This window comes from Ovis aries, chromosome 18 (assembly GCF_016772045.2).
Source record: "Ovis aries strain OAR_USU_Benz2616 breed Rambouillet chromosome 18, ARS-UI_Ramb_v3.0, whole genome shotgun sequence".
Lineage (NCBI taxonomy): Eukaryota > Metazoa > Chordata > Mammalia > Artiodactyla > Bovidae > Ovis > Ovis aries.
In genome coordinates this window covers 49,344,108-49,358,622 of record NC_056071.1, presented here as the reverse complement: position 1 = coordinate 49,358,622, position 14,515 = coordinate 49,344,108, and the positions used below count along the sequence as shown (strand labels likewise).

Here is a 14,515-nt window from a genome sequence, read left to right as displayed (position 1 = left end):
GAAAGCTGTAAGGTAGAAATATATTTGGAGAAATAAAGGCAATTGTTTCCAAACATGTGATTATAAAACAACCGCCAAACCCAAGCTTAAAACAAGAAAAACCTACCAAGACATATCACAATCAAACTGCAGATAACCAAACAGAAAGGAAAAATAATTTTAAAAATTGTCACAGAAATAGGACACATTATAAGAACAAGGTAGAAATAATGTCTTACTCCTCATTGACTTCTCTTTGGAAACAAAGCAAGATGGAAGACAATGAGAAATCTCTTTAAAGAGCTGCCAGAAAAAGAAAGGCCTGCCAAACTGGGTGGTGATTTATATATTCATAAATAAGGAAGCAAAACAAAAACATTTTGAGAGAAACAAACTGAATATGTCATTATTAGAAGAACTGTAGTCTAAGAAAATATAAAGGACATTCTCTTCAGGCTGAAGGAAAATTATATCAGGTGAAATCTTGAATCCTTATAAGATGTATGAAAAGCAACAGAAATGGTTTATCTGTGGGTAGGTATAAAATATTTCATTATGTTTTAATATGCTTATAAATAGTAATCTGGTGTGGATATAAAGTTACAAAAAACATTCACACTAACAATATGCTGGATAAGCTACAAATTATATATATAAAAAAAAACCAGCATAATGCTGAGGATATACAAATAAACTTAACAGCACTATATTCCAGATAGTGATAGTCTTTGATGAAAGGAAGAGATCCTGAGATGTCCCTTTGCTTTCCCCATCCACTGAAAAGTAATGGGAGAATCCATCTGGCATAAATTGAGGTGAGGTTAAACCAGTTTAACTTTTAACAAACTTAACACACACACACACACACACACACACACACACACTTGATTGTGTTAGGGTAGTATTAGGTTTACAAAAAAATTGAGACAAAGGTTCAGAGGTTTCCCATATACTAACTGCTCCCACACATGGAGAGCCTCCTATATAATCAACAACTCTTACCGAAGTGGTACATTCGTTACAACAGATCAATCTACTTTGGCACACCACAGTCACCTAAAGGTCATAGTTTACATTAGGGTTCATTCTTGGTGCTGAATGTTCTATGGGTTTGGATGAATATATAATGACATATACCCATCATTTTGGAATCACACAGAATATTTTTATTGTCCTAAAAATCTTCTGAGCTCTCTCTATTCATCTCTCCCTACCCAATCCCTGGCGATCACTGATCTTTATACTGCCTCCATAGTACTGCCTCTTCAAGAATGTAACAGAGCTAGAATCATACAACATGTAGCTTTTTCAGACTTCGTTCATTTAAGAATTTTAAGGTTCCTCCATGTCTCTTCAACGCTTCACAGCTCATTTCCTTTTGGCGCTAAATAATATTCCACTGTCTGGGATGCACCACGGTTTATCAGCTCACTTACTGAAGAACATCTTGGTTGATCCCAAGTTTTGGCAATTATGAATAAAGTTCCAATATACATCCATGTACAGGCTTTTATGTGGACATATATTTATCACTCCTTTGGGTAAAGGCCAAGGAATGGAACTGCTGAACTGCATGGTGAGAACATGTTTTATTTTATTAAAAAAAAAAAAAAAAACATCAAAGTGGCTGAACCATAATTCCCAGCAGTGATACTTGAGAATTCCTATTGTATTTCTTGTTTTCAGCACTTGGTGTCAAGTTACAGATTTTGGTCATTCTAACAGGTGTATGGCAGAATCTCATTGTTTTACTTTGCATTTCCCTGGAGACATATGATGTGGGATATTTCTTCATATTTTATTTGTAATGGACCATAGCCTTGTCTAACTCTATGAAACTGTGAGCCATGTCATGTAGGGCCATCCAAGACAACAGGTCACAGCAGAGAGTTCTGACAAAATGTGGTCCACTGGAGAAGGGAATGCAAACCTCTTCAGTGTTCTTGCCTTGAGAACCCCATGAAAAGTGTTAAAAGGCAAAAAGATAAGACACTGAGAGATGAACTCCCCAGTTCAGTAGGTGCCCAATATTCTACTGGAGATCAGTGGAGAACTAACTTCAGAAAGAATGAAGACACAGAGCAAAAGCAAAAACAACACCCAGTTGCGGATGTGACTGGTGATGGAAGTAAGGTCCGATGCTGTAAAGAGCAATATTACATGGGAACCTGGAACGTTAGGTCCATGAATCAAGGCAAATTGGAAGTGGTCAAACAGGAGATGGCAAGAGTGAACGTCGACATTTTATGAATCAGCAAACTAAAATGCACTGGAATGGGTGGTTTGAACTCAGAAGACCATCATATTTACTACCATGGGCAAGAATCGCTTAGAAGATGTGGAGTAGCCATCATAGTCAGCAAGAGAGTCCAAAATGCAGTACTTGGATGAAATCTCTAAGACAGAATAATCTCTGTTCGTTTCCAAGGCAAACTATTCAATATCACGGTAATGATCCAAGTCTATGGCACGACCAGTAATGCTGAAGAAGCTGAAGCTGAACAGTTCTATGAAGACCTACAAGATCTTCTAGAACTAACACCAGAAAAAGATGTCTTTTTCATTACAGGGGACTGGAATGCAAAAGTAGAAAGTCAAGAAACACCTGGAGTAACAGGCAAATTTGGCTTGGAGTACAGAATGAAGCAGGGCAAAGGCTAATAGAGTTCTGCCAAGAGAATACACTGGTCATAGCAAACACCTTCTTCCAACAACACAAGAGAAGACTACACATGGACATCACCAGACGGTCAATACTGAAATCAGATTGATTATGTTCTTTGCAGCCAAAGATGGAGAAGCTCTATACAGTCAGCAAAAGACCAGGAGCTGACTGTGGCTCAGATCATGAACTCCTTATTGCCAAATTCAGATTTAAGTTGAAGAAAGTAGGGAAAACCACTAGACCATTCAGGTATGACCTAAATCAAATCCCTTATGATTATACAGTGGAAGTGAGAAATAGATTTAAGGGACTAGATCTGATAGACAGAAAGCCTGATGAACTATAGACAGAGGTTTGTGACATTGTACAGGAGACAGGGATCAAGACCATCCCCATGGAAAAGAAAGGCAAAAAAGCAAAATGGCTGTCTGAGGAGGCCTTACAAATAGCTGTGAAAAGAAGAGAAGCAAAAAGCAAGGAGAAAAGGAAAGATATAAGCATCTGAATGCAGAGTTCCAAAGAATAGCAAGAAGAGACAAGAAAGCCTTCCTCTGCGATCAATGAAAAGAAACAGAGGAAAACAACAGAATGGGAAAGACGAGAGATCTCTTCAAGAAAATTAGAGATACCAAGGGAACATTTCATGCAAAGATGGGCTCGATAAAGGACAGAAATGGTCTGGACCTAACAGAAGCAGAAGATATTAAGAAGAGGTGGCAAGAATACACGGAAGAACTGTACAAAAGAATTCTTCACGACCCAGATAATCATGATGGTGTGATCATTCACAGAGAGCCAGACATCCTGGAATGTGAAGTCAGGGCCTTAGGAAGCATACTACAGACAAAGCTAGTGCAGGTGCTGGAATTCGAGTTGAGCTATTTCAAATCCTGAAAGATGATGCTGCGAAAGTGTTGCACTCAATATGCCAGCAAATTTGGAAAACTCAGCAGTGGCCACAGGACTGGAAAAGATTAATTTTCTTTCCAATCCCAAAGAAAGGCAATGCCAAAGAATGCTCAAACTCCTGCACAACTGTACTCATCTCACACGCTAGTAAAGTAATGCTCAAAATTCTCCAAGTCAGGCTTCAGCAATATGCGAACCATGAACTTCCTGATGTTCAAGCTGGTTTTAGAAAAGGCAGAGGAACCAGAGATCAAATTGCCAACATCCACTGGATCATCAAGAAAACAATAGAGTTCCAGAAAAACATCTATTTCAGCTTTATTGACAATGCCAAATCCTTTGACTGTGTGGGTCACAATAAACTGGAAAATTCTGAAAGAGATGGGAATACCAGACCATCTGACCTGCCTCCTGAGAAACCTGTATGCAGGTCAGGAAGCACCAGTCAAAACTGGACATGGAACAACAGACTGGTTTCAAATAGGAAAAGGAGTACGTCAAGGTTGTATATTGTCACCCTGCTTATTTAACTTATATGCAGAATACATCCTGAGAAATGCTGGGCTGGATGAAGCACAAGCTGGAATCAAGATTGCCGGGAGAAATATCAATAACCTCAGATATGCAGATGACACCATCCTTATGGCAGAAAGTGAAGAAGAACTAAAGAGCCTCTTGATGAAAGTGAAAGAGGAGAGTCAAAAAGTTGACTTAAAGGTCAACATTCAGAAAACTATGATCATTGCATCTGGTCCCATCACTTCATGGCAAATAGATGTGGAAACAGTGCCATGCTTTATGTTTTTGGCAGGGCTCCAAAGTCACTGCAGATGGTGACTGCCACTTTGAAATTAAAAGAGGCTTACTCCTTAGAAGAAAAGTTATGAGCAACCTAGACAGCATATTAAAAAGCAGAGATATTACTTTGCCAACAATGGTCTGACTAGTTAAGGCTATGGTTTTTCCTGTGGTCATGTATGGATGTGAGAGTTGGACTACAAAGAAAACTGAGTGCCAAAGAATTGATGCTTTTGAACTGTGGTGTTGGAGAACTCTTGAGAGTCCCTTGGACTGTAAGGAGATCCAACCAGTCCATCCTAAAGGAGATCAGTCCTGGGTGTTCATTGGAAGGACTGATGTTGAAGCTGAAACTCCAAACTTTGGCCACCTTATGCGAAGAACTGACTCACTTGAAAAGACCCTGATTTTGGGAAAGATTGAAGGCAGGAGGAGAAGGGCACAACAAAGTATCAGATGGTTGGAGGACATCACCGACTCAATGGACATGAGTTTGGGTAAACTCCAGGAACTGGTGACGGACAGGGAGCTCTGGAGTGCTGCAGTCCAAGGGGCCGCAAAGAGACACGACTGACCGACTGAACTGAGTTGATATCTTTTCTTTGATGAGGTATCTCTTAAAGTCTGGCCTGTTTTTAATCATTTTTTATTATTGAGCTTTAAGAGTTTCTTTGTACATTTTTGATAACAGTCCTTAACAGATTTGTCTTTTGCAAATACCTTATATTTGAAAAAGCATCACCATATACAAGGTCATCTAGGTTTCCTCTCATGTTATCTTTAGGAGTTTTATACTACTGTGTCATATGCTCTGCAATTTAGCTCAGCCTGCAGTTTGTTACTGTGTTACTGCCAGCTTCTAATGTTTTGAGAGCATGGGTGGGGATTTCCTATTCTAAAAGCCACCACATTGGGCAATATTCTTAGCTTTTCTTCCTCATTATTTGGTGTATTTAGAAAAGTACCTAAAGTATATGTCCACTTTAGCAAAGAAACTTCCAAGTAACCACCATGCAGACCAACAAATGGAGAAGGAAATGGCAACCCACTCCAGTGTTCTTGCCTGGAGAATCCCAGGGATGGCAGAGCCTGGTGGGCTGCTGTCTATGGGGTCGCACAGAGTCGGACACGACTGAAGTGATTTAGCAGCAGTAGCAGCAAGACATGAATCTTAGCACTAGCATGGTTTTAGAGACCTGCCTCTTTTGCACAGTTGAGCTTTCTGATTTCCAAATTTTTGGAGAGCTCATCCTGCTTTATGGCTGCTTCCGGCTTTTTCGGTGACTAAGGAGATCTCCTTGATCTTTAATCTCACCCCTAGACTTCTCTGCTTTGGGCTGTAAGTGAGCTGTTCTTCAAGCCTGTCAGAAATATCTGTATGGGAGGAGAGGGATTGATCTTTCCTTTCTCCTTCGTTCCTTTTTCTCTCCTTTCTCCTCTCTCTCTCTCTTTCTCTCTCGGTTTTTAGAGCTAAAACCAGAGTGATTTTTAGTTTCTGTTCTTCGGTTTCTTATTAATCATTCCAGACCTGAAAGTCTTTGTCACCTGGAGGATTCGTTTCAATCTTCCTTTCCTTCCCTAATTCTTCCTCAATATTTTCCTTATCTGAAAATACAATCTACCAAGGGAAATTGTCTCATAAAGACAGAGGGCAAAATGCTGGTTACCAGGGGCCGAGGTGTGGAGGAACTGGGGAGATGTTGTTAAAGGGGTATAGACCTGCAGCTAGTAGATAAATAATTCCTAAATATCTAATGCACAATATGGTGATTGCAGACAACCACACTGTATTATAAACAATAAAGTCACTAAGAGACTAGAACTTAATTATTCCCACTGAAAAAAAGAAGTGAGAAGCACACGCATGATAGGGGTGTGAGCTAACACTACATTGGCCATCAGATTGTTGTATATAAATGTATCAAGTCAACACATTTTATACCTTAAACTTACACAGTGGTATATGACAATTATATCTCATTTTAAAAATATTTTGAAGTCCTAGCCTCAAGTACTTGTGAATGAATATAAGTGAACCCATATGGTTCAAACCCTTGTTGTTCAAGGGTCAACTGTATATGCGCATTTAGAACAGGCAAAACTAATATATAGTAATAGAAATCAATTCTATTGATTGTGGTTGTCTAGTTGGAGGACAGTAGATTGACTGGGAAAGAGTACAAGAAAATTGAGGGCAGGGGTCATGGAAATATTCTATATCTTATTTGTGACATTCATAAGAATTCATTGGCTATACATTTAAAATGGGTGCATTTTATTTATGTCAAGTTTTCCTCACCACAGTTGGTTAAGCCTAAAAGAGGAAATATGGGTTTTCTATTATGTTTCCAAACATTGGTTTAAAGGAAGAATAATTTATAAAATGACAAATCATTGGTAGTTAATCAAAATTTAGTCGTATTTTAGAAATACATATTTCCTTAGGTCTGTCATATATCTTCAAAGATGTGATTATATTTCAACTAAAATTGTGCACCTTATTTCACAATCTGATTTTCTTCATCAGGCAACATATTTACTGCCTCATATACTATCATCTCACTGCTGATACAATGATTAGCAAAGTAACAATATGTTTAGAATAAAATGTGCACCACTTTCTTAATTCTATGTTTATTTTTTTGTTGAAGTGAGACCTGTAAGTAATGACAGAAACATGAATTGTGATCAATTAGCTTTTCCATGTATCTTAGGACAGGGTGAAATTTTCAAACTTTATAAAAAGATAGGAGATAGGGATCATATAAAGAAACAAAGCTTTCACTTCCTACAAATTCAAATTAAAGGATGCTTGCTTCTTGGAAGAAAATCCATGACAAACCTAGACAGCATATTAAAAAGCAGAGACATTACTTTGCCGACAAAGATCCATCTAGTCAAAGCTATGGTTTTTCCAGTAGTCATGTATGGAGGTGAGGTTTGGACCATAAAGCCTGCTGAGCACTGAAGAATTAATGCTGTTGGAGTAGACCCTTGAAGAGTCCCTTGGACTGCAAGGAGATCAAACCAGTTGATACAGGAAATCAACACTGAATATTCACTGGAAGGACTGAAGCTGAAGTCCCAATACTATGGCTACCTGATGCAACAGCTGACTCACTGGAAGAGACTGTGATGCTGAAAAAGACTGAAGGCAGGAGGAGAAGGGGACGACAGAGGATGAGATAGCTGGATGGCAGCACTGACTCAATGCACATGAGTTTGAGCAAGCTCTGGGAGATGGTGAAGAACAGCGAAGCCTGACAGGCTGCAGTCCATGGGGTTGTAAAGAGTTGGACATGACTGAACGACTGAACAACAACAAGTTCAAAAACTAATCCTTGGCATATTTTTAGATTAATATATTAGCACTTGAAGAAATAAATGTGCCTAGAAGAGCAGAGTAGTTGCTATGTTTTGTTTTCATAACTTAAACATTTATAAAGGCCATTAAATACAGTATCCTCATTCTTTTTGTTTACATATACTACTTCTTTTTTTAGATTATCTTCCATTACAGGTTATTACAAGATACAGAGTATAGACATGTTCCTCATTCTTATACAGTTAAGTGGAATGTCTAAAACAATTTGTTGCCTTATCTAAATAGTTAAATGAAACCAACAAAGATCCCTTTAATAATATTTATTATTATTAATAATATCCCTTTAATAATATTATTTGAGTAGAGCTATAACTCAGTAAATAGTCATACAATATAGCTCTTTAGATAACATTTACATGTCTCTATATTATATGTTCTGGAGAAGGCAATGGCACCCCACTCCAGTAATCTTGCCTGGAAAATCCCATGGACAAAGGAGCCTGATAGGCTGCAGTCCACGGGGTCGCTAGAGTCGGACACGACTGAGTGACTTCACTTTCTCTTTTCACTTTCATGCATTGGAGAAGGAAATGGCAACCCACTCCAGTGTTCTTGCCTGGAGAATCCCAGGGACGGGGGAGCCTGGTGGGCTGCCATCTTATGGGGTCACACAGAGTCGGACACGACTGAAGTGACTTGGCGGTAGCAGCAGCATATTATGTTCTTTGAAGCTAGTGCCTCTGGACACAAAAGTGACACATTTACAAAGACGTGTGTCTATCACCCACAAACTGGAAAATCATTTTCCAGTACTGCACCCTTCTTCCAGCCCATGGCTATTACATAACATATGCTCAAGAGAATCCGTATTTATTTGGCAACTAGAACAGGATATAAAAGAGAATTTAGATCTTACAACCAACTGAGAATATAATCTATTCTCTGCAGAAACCAATATGGCACCAATTTACATGTTGAGTTAAAGGAAAGCTCTCCAGCTCCTCAGGAGTTGCCTTGCTATCATTCAGTAGAGCTCTACCAATTTAATTAGTGCTCCTTTGCTCAGGTCAATGCCTGGGAACAGGTGCTGATGCCTGCTGACACTGATGAGTTGTCTCAGGATGGGTCAGAATGGTTACTTTATGGCAAAGGATATTTCACAATTCAGTTTAGATAATGAATTTGATAGTTGTTTCAAGTAGTTTAGGTTTCACCCTAGTTTTTATTCTATTAATAAAAGGAGTACCAATGATAACGTTTATAATAAAACATGTACTCAGGATATTGCAATTGAACCTGTTAAATTCAGGCCTCAAAATAAGACGTATATAGCCTAGAACAATTATCCTTTGATCTTTGATTATAATAGTGGCTAGTAAAATTCCTAAGCACGTTGAACATAATAAATTTTGAAGATTCACTCATACATCCATTCATTCATTTTTTTTTTTAAATTCAGTCTCTATGGAGACTATCAAAAATTGCCAATGCCAACTATATTTCAAGTTGTCATGGCGGGGTATTGGGAAAAGTTTTCAATTAGTAATAATCATGCCTCGGATAAACAACATTGGCTATGATACTGCCACTGCACAAAGCTCATTCATTTATTTTTTAAAATTAATTTCAGCAGGACTTATTTAGCTTCTGCACCGTGTACAAGGTGTTTTGCTAGAATCTATCAAGCTTAGAAGGCTGGGATCTGATTAGACAAACACATTCACAATTAGTATAATACAAGGCATAGTGAAAAATTGTAACTCATCATACATTTTGATATTTACATTTACACAATTCTAAAGGGTCTGTCATTTAATACAGCATTTTGTAGTTTTTCTTCTCAACATGTACATGCATACATGTATGCATTTTTAACTCAACATGGCATATATGTATATAAACACATATTATTTACACTCAAGAACAAGAGACAGTTACTTAGGCAAACTAAATTTTAAAAAAATAGATACCATTGATAGGGCACAGATAACATTAAGGAAGTAATGGTCTTTTATTTACAGATGAGGAAACAAGATTGAGATGCTAAGTGATAATTAAGCTGGTTTCAGTCAGTTCAGTTCAGTTGCTCAGTCGTGTCTGACTCTTTGCGACCCCATGAATCGCAGCACGCCAGGCCTCCCTGTTCATCACAATCTCCCGGAGTCCACTCAGACTCACATCCATCGAGTCCGTGATGCCATCCAGCCATCTCATCCTCGGTCGTCCCCTTCTCCTCCTGCCCTCAATCCCTCCCAGCATCAGAGTCTTTTGCAATGAGTCAACCCTTCTCATGAGGTGGCCAAAGTACTGGAATTTCAGCTTTAGCATCATTCCTTCCAAAGAAATCCCAGGGTTGATCTCCTTCAGAATGGACTGCTTGGATCTCCTTGTAGTCCAAGGGACTCTCAAGAGTCTTCTCCAACACCACAGTACTAAGTGGAATATTTGCCATGCTTTATCTAATTAGTAGATGTGCAAATATTTCATCACTTCTCTGCTTTTAAAAATTAAGGTGAATGCTACACAGATAATGTTTTATTTCTCTTATGAAATGTTTTTAATATTAGCTTTGTTAGCTTATATTAGAAAGCTAAAATATACTTGCTATGCAATGTACTTGTACAAAATCTCATTTAATCCTTGCACAACTCCATTAAAGTACTATCTTTCTTCCCGTTTTATACGATGAAATCAAATTTAAGAAATTTAAGTAATCTCCTCAAGATATTTCTTGAGATTCTTACAGAAGGAGAAAGATTTCTTACAGAAAGTAAACAAAAAGGTAGCTTTAAGATGGAGACATATTTACTTCCAAAACCCATACTGTTTCTAGGATAAGATGAGGTTATATATTTATATATTACTTTTATTGTTTTCCTGATTATGCAGCATTTGGATATAAAGAGATTGATTTCAACATTGATTCCCTAAGTTCATCAAGTGACTTACACATTTTTTCCTGGTCTCTCTTCTTAATCAAGATGCATCTGACAGATTACTATGGTGCTGCCAGATGACTATGGTGGAGACTTAAGAGCATACTGGATGACAACCCAGATGACACGTTTAACCAGTCGTCCATTTTTCTTTGGTGTGTCAAGATATAACTGAAGTTACCCAAATGCTTAAATACATAGATTCTTTACAGAATATAAATTCTGTCTCAGAAAGGAGAGTGACTTCTGTGTATAAAGAGGTCTCAGTATTCTCCCAGTGAGGTGGGTTGGGTTGAGTTGTCCCTTGACTTGCCCACTTAGGAGTTTGCCTGCAGAGACTCTGTAATGTCACTGACTGTCCATGCATCCTGAAAGTCAGTACAACTGGTAACTCTGAAGGAGAATGCATTCTCTCTTGCAGACAAGCCTGGTGAGAGACAGTAGCCTAGAACAGGCCAGTGCTAAGAGATTGTGAAGGCTTCCAAAAGTGCTAGAACAATAGCAGTTTAGATTTGGGCCAGCTGGCACAGATGATAAGTGGTTTCTTAAAATGAACTGATTGTAAGCACTCCTTATAGAGGTTTACGTGTAACTGAAAACTATTTGGGAAGGGGAAGGGGGAATGTGTGTATAAAAATGCAAAATAATTTACACTGAAAACTTGCACTAATGAGGATAGTAGTGCTGCTATGGGACAGGTGTAGGTATAATTAATCTGAGGGGGTAGATGGTTATTTGTCTCACAGAATAATTTGATAACCTACTATGTGTGTGAATGGTGAGTGCCCCAAGTCATGGATTTTAAAGGGGCAATGAAATAAGGAATATATACCCAGGAGTGGAATTTCTGGTTCAGATGGTAGCTCTCTATTTTTTTTTTGAGAGTCTCTATGCTATTTCTCACAGTGGTTGCACCAATTTACATCCCCACTAACAGTGTACGAGGGTTCTCTTTTATCCACATCCTCACCAATTTTTGTTATTTGTGTTCTTTTTGGTGATAGTCATACTGACTAGTGTGCGGCGTTATCTCATTATTGCTCTGATTTGCATTTTTCTGATAATTAATGATGTTGAGTATATTTTCACATGCCTGTTGGACATCTCTTTGGAAATGTCTATTTAGCTTTTCTACCACTTTCAACTGGGTTATTTGTTTTTTGATGTTGATTTCTATGAGATGTTTATGTATTGGGGGTACTAAAATGTTATCAGTCATATTATTTGCAAGTTATTTTCTCTCACTTTGTAGGCTGTCTTTGTGTTTTGTTGATAGTTTCCTTTGCTGTGCAAAAACTTTTAAGTTTAATTAGGAAAACATTAAGTAGAGAAGATACATTCACCTCAATGTTCACCGCAGCATTTACAATTAGCGAGATATAGAAGTAAACTAAGTGTCCATCAACAGAAGAGCAGATAAAGAAGATGTGGTATATTTGCCTACACAAACACCGACACACACACACACACACACACACACACACACACACACACACACAAATACTACTCAGACATAAAACAGAAGGAATTTTTATAATTTGCAACAACATAGATGGACCTGGAGGGTATTGCGCTAAGTGCAGTAAGTCAGATGATCCAGCTTATGCGGCAGTCTGGATGAGAGGGGCGTTTGGTGGAGAATGGGCACATGTATATCTATAGCTGAGTCGCACTGCTGTGCACCTGAAACTATCAAGACATTGTTAATCGGCTATACTTCAAAATGAAGTAAAAAGTTATTTAAAAAGCCAGACATTACAGTCCACCCTTCCCCTCTGGCATCCTCACACATCCCCTTAAGCCATACTTATCTACAAATAAAGTCATATTTCTAGGAAAAGATGTCAGAGAACGACAAATACTGCATGGTATCACTTAAGTGTGGAATCTAAAAATAAAACGAACCAGTGAAAGTAACAATAAAGAAGCAGACTTACAGATATAGAGTACATGCTAGTGGTTACCAGTGGGGAGAGAGAAGCAAAGGGCAATAGAGGGCTAAGGGATTAAGAGATTAAGGGCTAAGGGATTACAGACTATTGTGTGTAAAATAAATAAGCCACAAGCATGCATTATACAGCACAGAGCGTATAGACAGTCTTTTGTAGTAACTATAAATGGAATATAACCTACAAAATTGTGCATCACTATGTTGGACACCTGTAACTTACATAATACTGTACATCAACCATGATTCAGTTTAAAAATTCTTTTAAAAAATAACGAGGAATAGCCAAACAACAAGGGATGTTTGACAAAATAAAAATTTGTCGTGTAAAACAAAAGAGAGGGAGAGGTTATGTAAGATGGTGAAAGGCATGGGGCTTTCAAATGAGAACGCTCTCAGATAAAGAGCATCTTGTTAGCTGGGGTATCACACTGTTGCTCCCCATCAACTTGTATCTGAAGAAGTGTGCTCCCCCTGTATCAATGCTCTGTGGAAAACATCAGGATAAACATGTTCCTCATCAGACTTGGCACTGAATGATGAGAAAACTGAGTCTCATTGAAAGTCTGAAAATATTAGTCATTGAAGACTGCAATCAGATTTAATATGCCAGTTTCTTTCTATTGCATCTCACTGCAGGTAATGAGTTTTCAATGGACATAGGAGAGAAAGGTCTAGGGCGTGGACCATTATCACAGATGTGAAATGCAATGAAATCAACTCTCCTGTCATTGCAGAGTCAGAGACGACCCCAGCTTTCTTCCAATTTCCAAGAACAGGGCAGCTCCTCTCTCAGGACGCACCTTGTTTTTAAGGCAACTTGAAAGAACATCATGAGGGTTACAATACAAATTCGAATGCCATTCATCAGTGTTTTAAATCTAGTAAATGATTTAGCGCTTTATCCATTTTTCTTTGGAATTCTGAAAGGTGACTCTCTGAGCCTTTGAGATGTCATGCTATCCATTATGTTCCAGTTTCCCGAAGGTGTTAAATATTTTGTGTATCTGGTCTCTGTGGTTATGCTGGTGCTGTTGTGCTGTTGCCATAGCAATTAAAGAGGCACAGTAGTGTAGCAATGCAGACAGAAGGATCAGCACAGACATGCTGGTCGACATAATTCAGGCCTCTAGAAATCTGGATAATTCTTCAGGAAAAAAAATATGGTTTAGACTTCATCTTGATATTATTGTGGGCATGCATGCAGCCAAGTTTTCACCAATGGGAAATTCAGTTCAGAAGCTGAAAAAAATGGAATAGGAAAGAAAGGCATACACACACACAGAGGAAGTAGTGACTTTACTGAGGGTTTATATACTAAATATGTGTGCCTGTGGAAAGTTCCGGCAGTACTCCTACAGAAATATTTTGACAAATTGACACCATATGGAAGCTTTTATATCACCAAAATCATTATGCTTTCTCTCTCTCTCTCTCTCCTTCTTGCTCTCTCGCTCATATTCTCTTTCCTCTTCCCTATTCCTCCCTCCCTCCCACTTACCTCTCTCTCCTCCATCTCACTTAAAGACACCCACCATTCGCAGTCTTTTTATTTACTTACTTTTATTTGAGTAGAGTTGCTTTACACTGCTGTGTTAGTTTCTGCTATAAAGCAAAGTGAATCAACCACATGTATACATATATACCTTCCTTTTGGAATTTCCTTCCCATTTAGGTTACTACAGAACAACGAGTACAGTTCCCTGGACTATACAGTAGGTTCTCATTACTTGCCCGTTTTATATATAGTAGCGTATATATGTCAATCCCAATCTCCCAATTCATCTCCCTTCACTCACTCTTTTCAGATGTTCCTTTTTTTAGTATTAACATTGTTTGGCCCTTTACAACACAATGATCATCTCAAACTCAACACAATGCATATTTTTAACAGTGACATAAGAATACTACATAAAAAGTCCACGTCCAGATATATAAAAATGTAAATATAAGAA

At 38.2% G+C, this 14,515-nt stretch overlaps 1 protein-coding gene and 1 non-coding gene across 6 annotated transcripts in view; both read right to left on the bottom strand.

Annotated features, from left to right (window-relative positions):
• The window catches only part of LRFN5 (leucine rich repeat and fibronectin type III domain containing 5), a 313,214-nt gene that overhangs the window by 18,747 nt on the left and 279,952 nt on the right, over positions 1-14,515 (bottom strand). The window lies entirely within an intron of this gene.
• Positions 9,136-9,276, bottom strand: LOC114109260 (U4 spliceosomal RNA). The gene has a single exon (XR_003585937.1). It is a non-coding gene; the product is annotated as a U4 spliceosomal RNA (small nuclear RNA).